The following is a 13,040-nucleotide window of genomic DNA, read 5'->3' as shown; positions in this document are numbered from 1 at the left end:
ATTGACTTTATTTCCAACCGCAGATTGGAGTCTCAGAGTTATAAGAAAATGCCTTAGGCTTTGCTTTGTTTCAGTCGTTCCCAGACATGGTGATTTATGTTGCTAAACACAGATTAGAATCAAAAGGTGAGGGCTTTGTGCTAATTGGCTTGTGCTTTGTTGGTAAGATTGGCCTGGTTAAGAGGAGAGTGAGGGGGGTTACAATCCCCACAAGACAATGTGTTCTCATTGTCCTATTGTGCTGGCCAAAATCCTTTACCAACCTAGCGCCACCTTAGATGGATTACACTTTGTTCACGCTGTGCTTGATCATTTTCCTTCTGATTTAATTTGTTCCCCCCTCGTTAAACATTTATTGAGAACCAGCTCGGCCATCTGGTTGAGGGAGGTCCGCTCTTAGAGCTTAACTGCTGTGAGCGTTGATATCTACATTGAAGTCCTAGGGTATGGTGCCTATTGGACCTATATGATGCACACGAGAGGGGCCCCCTCAGCCTTGCCTGATTTACAGACCGCAGGCTGTTCTTAATCCCCGCCCCTCTCAGTGGCAATCACACCGGCCTGAGATTGATGAAGCTGGCAGGAGGTTAAAAGCTGCTCACTGTGGGAAGGCCAATATGAACCCTCACCTTACTTAGCCAAGGCTCAGAGGGGACAGAAGCTCTGCAGAGGAGGGGGCACAGAGAGGGAAATGAAGCCATGTGGGCCAAGTGAAATCTCCCTCTGTACTTTAAAGCCGCCTCTGAGTGACAGATGTAGAGCACTCTCTGACAAACTTTCTCATTGTCAACAATTCCAAATCACGTTCAAGCCAATTTCATGCAAATGCACTGTAACCTAATTTTCAGAACATCATTCTTGAATAAAACATAATTTTATTCTCATTGTTAATGCCTGTCACAATAAAAAGCTACTCAGTTTTCAAACTTACTCTCCCAAATCCTGATTGATCACCCTCATTTTCTTCATAGCAGTCAATGCTGATATATATTATGACATACATGAACTTGATATTTATGATTTGCACCATGCAGTTTGCTGTTAAAATAGCAAAAACATGTGTGAGGTGTCTATTAATGGAGTACAAGCAGACAGAAATGTTTGAGTTTGTTACTGGGGTGCCTCTCTCCTTCCAGGGGAGCATTCTAATTGCTAGCTTGCTCTCTGCATGATTTACTGGATGACAATGCTTCAGATGATAAATGTAGTTTATGCTATTACCCAATCAAGATACTATCACCTCTTACCAATCAACCTGGTTACCTGTGGAATGTTCCAAACAGGTGTTTTTGGAGAATTCCACAACTTCCCAGTCATGAACATCAAACATTAAATAGATTGACTTTATACTGTTGCAAATTGAGGATATGTCAGAAAGGATTAGCAAATCATCACATTTTGTTTGGTAAACAAACATTTGTGACAACACTATACAGTATGTGCGATTGGCCAGTATAGGCCTATAAAATCTCCCAGCTCCATTTGTTTTGTGAAAAGTTTCTTCTCTTCATTTCTCTTGTTATTGTGATGAACTGAGGCTCAGCTTTTCCTCTGTTGTGTACTGTTTCTCTGATAACTGTGCAGCTTCCACTGACTTTGGCACACGTCTATGATACACTTGGCAGGCTCTGTCTGTTTCTTGACTCTTGTAGTTCAGCCATCTGGTCTAGTATTACACCTTAAGACTGACCCAGAAACACATTTACAAATATAAAGCAAAAAATAAATAAATAAATAAACGCATGAGGGAAAACAAAGTGGAAAAAGCACCACAACAACAACAACAAGTTGTTTCCTCAAGCATTCTCCACACTGGTGGATGTGTTGGTTAGTAACGGGGTGGGGTCCAAGCGCAGCCATTCAGAGTTCACTACAGTAGGCTCTTGAGCTGGCACCATCTGCTTCTTTCTCACACAAAGACAACAGGCAGAGAAGTGTGGGCCTACTGTAGTTTAATGTGCAAGCTTGTAATAGGATTAAGCAGATCCTCGTCTTGTCAGGCTGGATTAAAATATTCTCTTTGCTAAAGACCTGAGACGGGAAGACAGCAGCTCCACACCCCCCTCTCACAGTCCCGATAATGCCTCCACACTGATTCCCATTTGATCATTCACGAACAATTAAAACAACGGCCGAGCTGATTAACATTAAGCGGTAATTGACTTGCGTTGCTTCTGGTGTGGGCGTTTTGTTCTTTTTTGGTCCAATCAATCACTAATTTACCTTGCAAATCCGACACTCTTGACATCTCCTTGAAAAACAAAACTTGTACAAGTGGTAAAACTTATTTATGTAGCAATTAATTTTCCTCTGCGTTCAAAGATCTCGTTTTTCCTCCTTGCTGTTCAGAATTTGAAATAGATTGTATTGTAACCTTTGGCAATGACTCGCATGATGAGCATTCTACTACAAGCTTAGCCATGCAGTTCATCTATTACTAAAATATTAATAGAAACAGAAACAAGACGCTAAATGAGATTAGGAACTGAGAGCAACATTAAATAATATGCTTGTCTAATTGAGATTTGGCTTGATTTTACCCCACTTCAGAAGGCATGACAGTTCAATTATCACAGCATTAATATTTCAGGGGTCTGTAGCTTTTGCAGGGTGAGGGGACTAGAGACTGGGCAAAGGAGTGACAGGAGGAGGAGGAGGGTGGAGGAATGAGAGGAGGCTCTCAGGTGTGGAGGAATGAGGCTCGGTTGGAGAAAGCTATAGAGCGGTTGCAATGATTAACTGTGGGGTTTGTGACCCCTGTGGTGTGTATGAACTAATGAAGAATGACCCGCATGACCCTACATGAAGTCTCTTCACCAGGGAGAGAGTGGGAGATACCATGTAGAAGCTGCAGCGACCCTGCAGAGCCTTACGGAACCACATACACCACAGCAAGATGATCATGTCACCAGCTGGGATTGGACATCCTCAGTCTGTGATGTAGCTCATTTGAAAAGAAAGAGAGAACAAACAACTGAAGCTGTTTTCATCTGGTCAGCGATGTGCATTTTTCTTACAGCTTGTCATTTTTTTTCCAAACAAAGAGCATGAAGTCTTTCCCTGCCTCTAATTAGTTGCTCTTTTGTGTGTCTGAAACCTGTTTATCTCTGTAAAATATGAAGCAGAACAGGAATAAAAACAGCACTGAACACACTATGCTAGCATCTCCATTTCTGCTTCGAATTACTGACTTTTAATTCTTGTCTGTTGCATAATTTATACGCTGAATGAAACCACTTAAACTGATCACCAGGCTGTGTCACATGACGTGATAATAAATCATGTATGTGAATGTATGTGCTGTGTAGGCTGAAAATACATAACAGATGCTGTCAGAGTCCTCACTTTGAACCTGTTAATATGTTTAAAGCAAGAGAAAAGGTTTCAGAAAGTGCAGTGCACCTGTGTGCATCACAGCTTACAGCTTTTTTTCATTCTCCCTCTGATCTGCTCTCTTTGAAGTCCCACAGGAGTGTCCCTTGCCCAGGACAATAATCACATTAGCGTGTGATCCTCGCTGAGTAGCCGGCAGAGAGATGAATTCACAAGTTGGACTGCAGGGACTGGAATATTATTTTGTGAGAACTAACACAGCATGCTCCTCTCCACATTCATTCACTCCGTCTGACTGATGCTGGCAATTTCCCCAGACGAAACTGTGCCACGGCAAGACATGATCGATGGCTTTTATATCCCAAATCCTTACCTCCATCAGACCCCGAAGCAATTTATTTCTGCCAACAACCAACAATTTCTGATGTCCCCACAGCACACACAGAGCAGCAGCAGAACCATGGTTTTACAGAAATACCTTTGCCGCTTCATTCATTTTTAATCCCTTCAGGTGTTCTATATACATACAGTCAAAACCATCATTTCAGCTTGTGAAATGAGAGGTCCTCTGCTGACTGTAAGTCTGCATTTGAATATCCCGTTCCATTCTCGAGCCGAGCATCTGGACAGCGTAACTCTGGGTAAGCTGTTTGACAGAGCTGTCGGATGTGTGGCCCAGTTCCTGTGGCTCTCCATCACTTGACAGTGCCGAGCTGAAGTTATGTTGAGACAAATCGGATGAAATGTGCTAAATATTTTAAATATGACAAGCAAAAATCTCGACAGACATAACAGAAATAAAACCATAATAATATGTAATTTAATCTAAACTGCTGAGTTCTTCAAAATGTGACGTAAATCACAGCAATTTTAAGGCTTTTGTTTACAGTCACTTCTAGAATCAAGTCTCAAAATTAGCAAGCTGTGTCAAATGCTACCTGATTAAAAAATATGCCCAGTTGCCAGGTTAAAAAAAAAATACTCCAACAATAAAGGTTGCAATATTTAGATTGTGTTGAAACTGTTTCAGAGAGGTGTTGATTCAACTGTATGGTCATTTTGGAAGATGCAGTTTGTGGCGCTGTGGTGGTGTGAATTGTATTCTGTTATACTGAAAGGTGTTTCTATTATTTTGCTCAACCCATTTATATCAATGTGGGTAGGCTAAACGACAGACACACCTCTTTATATAATGCAATACAGTTCAACAGCACCACAAACTGCAGCCTCCAAAACGACCACATAGTTGAATCAACACCTCTCTGAAGCCTTTTTTCAACATGAACTGGACATTATGAGCTTCATATTGGAGGATGTAGTTAACCCTAACCCTAAATCTCTCTTAGGTCGAAAGCCAAGCTTTTCCACTTAGCGCTGCTCGTAGACGCCTGGAGAACTTCCACTGCGTTGACGGCAGTGTTTGTCTGTTGCATTTGCTTTTGGAGTTTGTGTGTTTCAGCTTGTGCATCATTTCTGTATCTGCAGCGTGTTTGCTGTGAATGCATTTGTTTCGGCTTTCTGCTGCATGTTTTTCATTGCAGCACACTTCCACTGCTGAATTTGTGTTGGAGTTTTGGATGTGTTTTTGGATTGGCATCATCTCTGCACCTGCAATACGTTTCTCCTAAAGGAAAAGATTTGGGCCATTGCAGCACATTTGCACTCGCTGTACCTTAGAGAGGAAATACATTGTTAGTTATTGTGGTTATATAAATGCAACTTATTATTTTTGACTGTTAGACTTAACAACGTTCTGGAAATATTAGAAATTGGATCACACGAGTCAGAAACAATTCTACGCAGCCACCACTGGAATCTAAATCCACAAATAGAATTACGCTAATAATGTTGGTGTAGCATAATCTTTATCTGCTAATAACTTAGAGGACTAGAGGAACTATTATTTCACATTTGTTGCACACTCCTTTCAATAAATCTTACATAACTGGTACAATTCCAAATTTACGCCTGCAAATAATGCAGATGGTTCTCTGAACTTGTCACACATCTCCCATGACACACATAAATGTTTCATCATCTGACTCAGATGTGGCACATCTCATGCAGTAAATATTTTCAGTACTATAAATTGTTGATTTTTTTGTGACAAGTGTTTGCATTTGGAAAGTTTTGAAGAGTACTTCCCTTAGTCACAGACCTGATTTGGCTCCGATTTTGTTGTTCAAAACTATCTAAAATGACCCCGACTGTTTGTTCTGAAGAAAGGAAACATTTGACATATTCACTTATGATAAAAGAATTAATTATCAATTAATAAACTACGATGACAGATGTTTCTACTATATGCTACAGAGCTCAGTTTTCATGTTTAAGTGTATTTTACATTTACGAAAGGCAAAAAAACAATCTAAGGCAACTATGACATTCAACTAATTCACATTGTGAATCATAAGCTAATGATTTTTGTCTCAGCTTTTGTCAAAAGATAATCTACTGAATGTCTCCCAGAGTGTCTCCTGCATATGGAAAGACCAAAACACGCTTAACCCAAATCTGCTACCACAGCTTTATACACATCCCTAGATACTATGGGATACTTACAGGATTTTACTTCATTCTCAACTCTGGTCCCCATGAGAGGTGTAACTATTCCGATCCAGGTAATAACATCCACAAGAAAATGAAAGCATGAGTTAGGTTAAATCAGATTTGCAGAAAACGGTGTGCTGAGCCTGTTCTGTGTTGTGTCATACAGGCTGGAGACAGAGAGGAACAGAGGCACTGCAGTCACATATGTTGCCAAAGCCTCTAGCTTGGCAAAGACGCTCATTAAGCTACTGACAATCATTCCCACAAAGCCCGATCTAAAGGCTATTCACCGGGTGTGTACAAAGGAGAGTGGAGGAATGCAAGTTCCATCTCGTCCCCCCTTCAGCATCATGAAAGATGTTTGCTGCACCTGAAGGCTCAATGAAAAGTGTTTCTTTGCAATGATCAATTGAAGAAAAAATATGAACAGTGGAGCTGGGGGAGTGCGGATCACCTGCTGTGTGAAAATCTGCTAAATTTCGGTCCTGCTGCAATCTTCCTCTGTCAGATGGTGACAATCTCCTTAATTGCTAATACTGCTGAAGACTGTCGACCCGCATTAGTCCAGTACACTGGAAGGTTTGAAGCATACTCCTCTCTTCCTACTGTAGAAAGATATGAATTAATCTGTTTTAGATTTTTTATTTTAGTATGCCACTGGATTCAAGTGGACCTGACTGCTCCATGCTGGTGAAAAGGGACCTGACTCCATGAACATACAGATGGACCTGAGTGGAGGCTGGGTGACATGTCAGGGGAAGGCTCAGCGCACACGGAGTGCTGAGACTGTCGATAAGAGCCTTCCACCAGCCCAACACAAAACCCCGCAGTCTTTCTCCCACGACACATGAGGGGGAAGGGAGGAAGCAATCCCAGTCTGGATGATGTATGGTGTGGACCCTAGTCTGAGACTCGGGCTTTAACCAGGAGAAAGGCAGAAAATGAAAGGGGGGAGGAGGGTCATGCTTGAATTATGCTGATGTGGGTCGTAACCGCGCTGAAAACCCAACCAAAGGCATGGCTGCTTAGATGGAACTTGCAGCCAAAAATAATAAGGTTATTATCACTCGGGCCTCACAAATGCTGACATTTGGGGTATGGTGGAGGTGAGAATGTGTCCCATTATAGGATTGGATAGATATATTTAGGCAGTCCACAGCTTGCTATCAACATTTTAAATATATTCATTTTACTACAATAAAACGAACTTATTTCAACTGACTCAGCTAATTACATTTGAAGTAGGCTACATTGCCTGCCTTTTCTGTTATATTGAATATAAATAATCTTGATTTAACTCACAGATGTAGCTTTCTTTGCTGGAGTAAATGAAGGGACTGAAGTGAACAGACTGACTTTTCATTTTATCTAGCTTGAGGGTTTTAGTAAATTAGGTTTGAAAGACAGACAGAAAATGATGATGGGAATGCTGATCCTGGAAGCTGAGATTCAGCACTATTGGGGGGACTCTGGTCTTTTCATAATGAGAGCAGTCGGCCAAAGTCAGTAACTGAGAACACTCACACGCCTCTGCAGCGCCAGTGCAAGGCCCTTAGAGCCCATAAGCACTCTTTGAGCTACAACAGGATGGAGCTGCCATTATGGCCACACAAACAGAGGGAAGCCTTATGAACTTTGCACAAATGCTTAGTGGTCCGGGGCTGGACAGCTCTGGAAGCCGGGGGAGATGGGTAGGTACCGGGGCGGGCTGCCAGTTCCGAAAAGCTTAGTGTTCATGCACTTGGGCCAGACAGACCTGACATTGTCCTGGGCACTGCCCCGGGGAAAGCCTCTTCCCCTTTCTCTCCGCTAGTCCGGCTCATTCACACTTCCAGCCCAGTTGATTCACTGATTTGGACATGACTTACAGAGGCAAGAAGGCAAACATTTATTCACACTTTGAACCAATTGTTAAAACCCCATAAAGGCAGTAGAGAAGAAAGTGTAAGCAGATCATACAGCTCAATAAACTCTCATAAATTCAAGCGGCTTATTCTCTGCTGTCACCATGATGTGTCATTTGTCACATTTCCAACTCTGATATGGTTTGGAGCATACACTCTGACTTCACTTGGGTAGGACTCATTCAGAAATTCAATTTAAAATGAAATAATCCACTGCACTCTCAGGGCAAATGTTTAGAAGGTCTTTAATTCATGACACATCTCTTATCTCCCTCAAGCAGCAATCACTAAATGTTATCTGACCAGTACAAGATGGGGGTCTGCAGCCGTATCGTGTCAGTGGAATTAAAATAATGCTCTCTTGACCTGCTGCCCTCCTTGTGCAATACCACACCAAATGAGAGGAAAGCACAAACAGCACCAGGCTCATTCAAAACTAAAGCCATGTTGCTCCTTCACTCTCTGCTTTGAGAGCAGAGAAAGAAAAATGAAGCTTGCACAGTCAGTTCATGGCCCCACTAAGACCTCCAAATGAAGCTACTGCTGTATTTCCACTGCATAGTACAGCTCAACTCAACTCACTTTCGGTACCAGGTATTATTCTTGATTTTGTTTTCTGCTGCAGCTGATATTCCCTCAGTGTAGGCATGATTCTTTAGCTGACCGCCACAGCAATGCTGGCATCTTCAATGTGGCATGTATGCACAGGAACAATGAAGGATGTCCTCTCCTTTTTTCACTAACAATCTCGGTAGGGTGACTTAAAAAACTGCAGCTAAAATTTGAAGGCGATGTGCAGGATGTCCATGTCGTCACATCAAGTGATGATCTAGTGGCGGTTCTCTCTGACCAGTCGCTGGTCTGCAGTACCCTTGGAACTTTGGCTAAGATGATACCAAAACAAAAAAAAAAAACACCAGGTACTATCCACAACTTTTGACAACGGAAAATCAGAAAAGAGTTAAGTCGAGCTGAGTCATACCATGCAGTGAAAACAAAGCATGTATCCAAAGCACGTGCTCAGGTGAAACCTAAAAATCTGCTTCAAACTGTTCAGAGTAGGCAAATGTTAATACGTTGAAGAGTCTATCAATATCCCTGAAGGACACCTAGATTGCTGAGGCAGCATGTAGACTGATTTACACTTTTTCCACCATTTGGCAAATATGCTGGCTACACACAGCGTGAGGCTTTTAATTGAACTTTGGGCACACAGCCCGTCTCACCAAAAAGTCGTCTGTTACTCAGTCTGTCAAAAACGGTCAATAAGCCTCTAACCTGGCACTCACAGATAGAGGGAGGGCAACCTGCCTTCGGCTGATACCGTGTGCTGTATTCTCTGAGCTCTGAATCAACGGGAAAAGCACTGCATTTCTCTGTATGGTTTTCTTATAAGTTGTCATGGTAACATTGTGTCCCTATCTTCATGCTGATCACTTAGGCAGTGATGAAGAGTTGTCCTGGGTTGATGCATTGCGGAGCTGTTTACTGCAGCAGGCTACATGAGCGAGTTCATGTGTTTATTTCAGGTCACAGTTTGGGAATTCCATCACAAACTCTATCTGAACTCACCAAGCGCCTGTGCATTACTGCCAGGGACGTGACTGGCACTGTTTATGATCTGTGACTGCAAATGAAAAACAGACAGAATTCCAGCAATGACATTGTTCACATTTATGTGCAATTCTCTGTTAACTGTGGCACTTTAACAATGTCCTCAATTATTTCCAGATCCCTGCTGACAGCAGATTTATTCAGCCTGGCACACTACAAAGAAACTGATCAAACAACAGATATCTAAAAACACATAAATCAAAGACATCAAAAACATCAGAGGGGGCCTGAACACTGTTTTTTCTGAACTGTACAGAATGTTTAATATTGTAATAGTGGTGTAACTTTAGAAGTGTCTGCAAGCAAGTGTTAAGTGGTTCCATTTCTTTCAAGACAAGTGAAACCACTCATAGGACGGTGAGAAGGCAGAGCTGACCGCAGCCCTGTGAGGACAGGGACAGTACCAGACTGTCATCCAGCTCTCTCAGCCAGACTGCCGGCCATCAGAGCATCACAGATGGTCCGCTCAGTGATCATGGCAGCGATCAGGGGATCTCTACTACTGATTAGCACACCTACTGAACACAATGTGCAAAACAACGTCTGTTCCATCTCTGGCTGAACAACACCTACCCTTCACTAAGCAAGCAAACAAGACTTTACCAGGGAATTTAAGGAACCGCTCTGTCTCTTATAAGGCCACACACATCATGTAAATGTTTTTGATTGAATTACAACTATTCAACAGTACAATAAATTATTGCACTCTTCAACAGTGCCAAGATTATATGTTTAACCAAAACTCTGTCGGCCATTTTTTTAAATTAACACTTGAAGTCAACAGAAATGTCTCAACCTATTTCTAAAAAAAATAAAGGGAAGCAATGAATTTAACCACATGAAAGAGGAAATAGAGGACCAGAAGCAAGACAAAAGGAGACTGGCTCCTTTACTTTCTTATCTTCTCTCCTGTAGAGATGAAGTTCAGATGAATTGTCCACTTAGACCTCAATTTAATCATGTTTCCCCCAAGAATCAATAAGCTATTTCCCCCAGGTCACATTCAGCAATAGAAAAGGCCTCTACTCTACAGCTATTTAGAGTGTGTACACAGCTGACAGAGAAGACAGAGGCAAACATAAGCTTGAAAATGAATTCATTAAGATAAATGCAGTGTCTCTTAGTAAAATGCGTAGGCATGGTAACCAGACTTGGCTCTGCTTTGAGATACACCCTGGACACACAGCCTTCCAAATAGTTGGAGGGATCAGCACACACACACACACAAACATCGACACACACCCGCTGTGCACCAAAACATACACACGCATGCACAGACCTGGTCTCACAAATGTGCACTCTAGTCTGAATCAAATCCCCTTCTCCAGAGAGGGTGGCTCAGTGGTAATGTGATTGAAAGGTCCAGCAGGCAGGAAGCTAAATGAGAAGATGATCATCTCCATCAGTACCAGCCCACCTGTCAGAGAAAAGGGTCTAGCATGTCTCTCCTCAACATTATTATGCCAACAAGTAGGATTAATTATTTCCGGAAAACAAGCTTTTTTTTCCGCCTATAGTGCAATGACAAGGGAAAGCAGGGCTAATAATTCAGTTGCACACCCACTCATAATAAGCAGTAAGGATCTAATAGCCTTTTAAGGAGAGTCCTGCTGGCCACCTCTTCACACACACATCTCGGGGTCAGCCCTTTAGGAGCACTGAGGCAGAGCAGCCTGTCGCGCTACACAGTTAATCCTGCAGTGGAAAATGTTGGTGGGATCCGTCTCACATGGACGCACAGCAAGAGATGAGGAGGCAGACCAATATTTGAGACGAATTAAAGAGTGGGTGTGTGTATCTGTCTAGATGTGTGTGTGCGCGCATGTGTGTGTGTTGTGCATGTGTGTGGAGAATTGGGGGTGTTGAGAGTAAGGCCTTGTCTGTGTGTGTTTTTACACAGACATGCTCATCAATAGGTTGGCTGCACAACTTTTCAAGCTTCATCCTCAAGGCCATTCACTGACCACATAAAAAGAACACTGGCGGGTCTGCTTCAGTGTGTGTGGGCTGACTATGTTGCTTTGCCTTAGCAACACTGAGAAGTCGTTGATTCTCCAATATTTACCTTAAAATGTGTCCATTTAGGAGAATGTACCATGCAACACTACCACACATTTCTTTGTTGTCTTCACTTTTGGCCATGGGAAGCATGCAGTGATGGGAAACCTGTACACCCATTATTCCCAGAGCCTCTCCTGGTAGCCAATTAGCCCATGCCAAGGATAGTAGCCCACAGGCACAATTCTACAAAGCACACCAAGAACCACACCTACAATGCAAATGTCCCTTCTGACTTGATGGATTGTTCTTATCAGTGTCTGGTTATAGTTTTATGCTACATATATTCCAGAAAAGTCAAGAACAGCACGGGACATTTGGGGCTGAGGGTAGCAGCGGCTTATAAAACTTAAAATCAATATGAACTATTCACTGTGCCTGGAGGGGCCTGTTGAGGAAGTGCAAGACCCTGACATTTGCCTACAACCTCATGAATAACATGGACAGATGAATAAATTACAGAGTAGCTGAGTAATTTATGGATGAGCATAAAACAGCACCTGGTGACTTGAGGCAAAACAGGTACAGGTTTGTCACTGGAGAAATACTGAATGGCCAATCATAAAAATGCCCCAGTTTCCATCATTATTTTACAATGGAAGAAAGCATAAAACAGGAAATGTAACCACAGGACAATGTAGGTATGCTGAAATATCTACTCAACATCAGATGTGGACTATCTCTGCAAATCAAAAGCTTAAAGCTCTCAATGTTTCTAAAAGCTGTTGCCACTTGAAAGGATGCTCGAACAAATGAAACAAATGCCTGCTTCATACTGAAACACAAGGCACACCCAGAGAGTTATCTTTTCACAACTTGAAAGGGCACATGCGGCATTATAAAAATCCAGTGAAAGGGGCTTTTGGAGGTGGTGCTTTTGTCAGGCTAACATCAAAAGCTCTGCCTGAAGACAGAACACAGCTTTGTGTCTTCTGTGTGTGGGTGGAGGTCTGCAGTTTGTTGTACTAAAAGTCATAAAGAGAACTAACTGATGTGTTTTCTCCACATGTTAGTATGGCATCCTGTTAATACACAACATCAGCTTTTCCAGATGTACTGTATCTATGCTGCTGTCATAGCTCAATAATTATCAGCACATTGTGGTTGAACTCTGGAGGAGACGATTATAACACCCCTCTGCAGGCCAATCAATGCAATTTGTGTCCAGATTAGAAGAGTCACGAGTGGTGACATTGGCAGCAGTTCTCATGTTTCCATTTGGCAAACACTCATCTTGTTGGAGCAGAATTTGAGAATTCAGAACATACAAGAAACTATGCCACCTCTAGTTAAGCCAAGCAAAATATAATATAAATAAATAATACAGCATTTAGTTTTCATTATTACATGCTGCATCAGGAGTTAAGCTGTGGGAGGTTGAGAGGCAAAAGCTCTACATTTCACATGAGCAAAGAAGGAGTTACTTCAGATCTCAAGAGGTATCAAGTAAGAGCAAAAGGAGACCGGCGTCCTTAGGTTCTGAGTATATCTTTGAGTACTGATGCATCTGCACCCAGTGGGATCAAATTGAATTTGCTTAATCATAAAATCGAACTTACAACATGCCAGGGTGAGGAAAGA

At 42.2% G+C, this 13,040-nt stretch overlaps 1 protein-coding gene across 5 annotated transcripts in view; it reads right to left on the bottom strand.

Moving 5' to 3' along the window:
• The window catches only part of chl1b (cell adhesion molecule L1-like b), a 60,304-nt gene that overhangs the window by 27,858 nt on the left and 19,406 nt on the right, over window positions 1-13,040 (bottom strand). For 2 of the 5 annotated variants that reach the window (XM_076752922.1, XM_076752966.1), the window contains exon 1: window positions 5,896-6,033. The exons of 2 other annotated variants lie outside the window; for them this stretch is intronic. The gene's annotated coding sequence lies outside the window, so the exon portion shown is untranslated. Of the gene's footprint in view, window positions 1-5,895; window positions 6,156-13,040 lie in introns of those variants that run through there. One more of the 5 variants, XM_076752950.1, reaches the window with a different exon arrangement.

This window comes from Chaetodon auriga, chromosome 2 (assembly GCF_051107435.1).
Source record: "Chaetodon auriga isolate fChaAug3 chromosome 2, fChaAug3.hap1, whole genome shotgun sequence".
NCBI lineage: Eukaryota > Metazoa > Chordata > Actinopteri > Chaetodontiformes > Chaetodontidae > Chaetodon > Chaetodon auriga.
The sequence above is the reverse complement of the archived record's forward strand: the minus strand, read 5'-3'. Positions and strand labels throughout refer to the sequence as shown.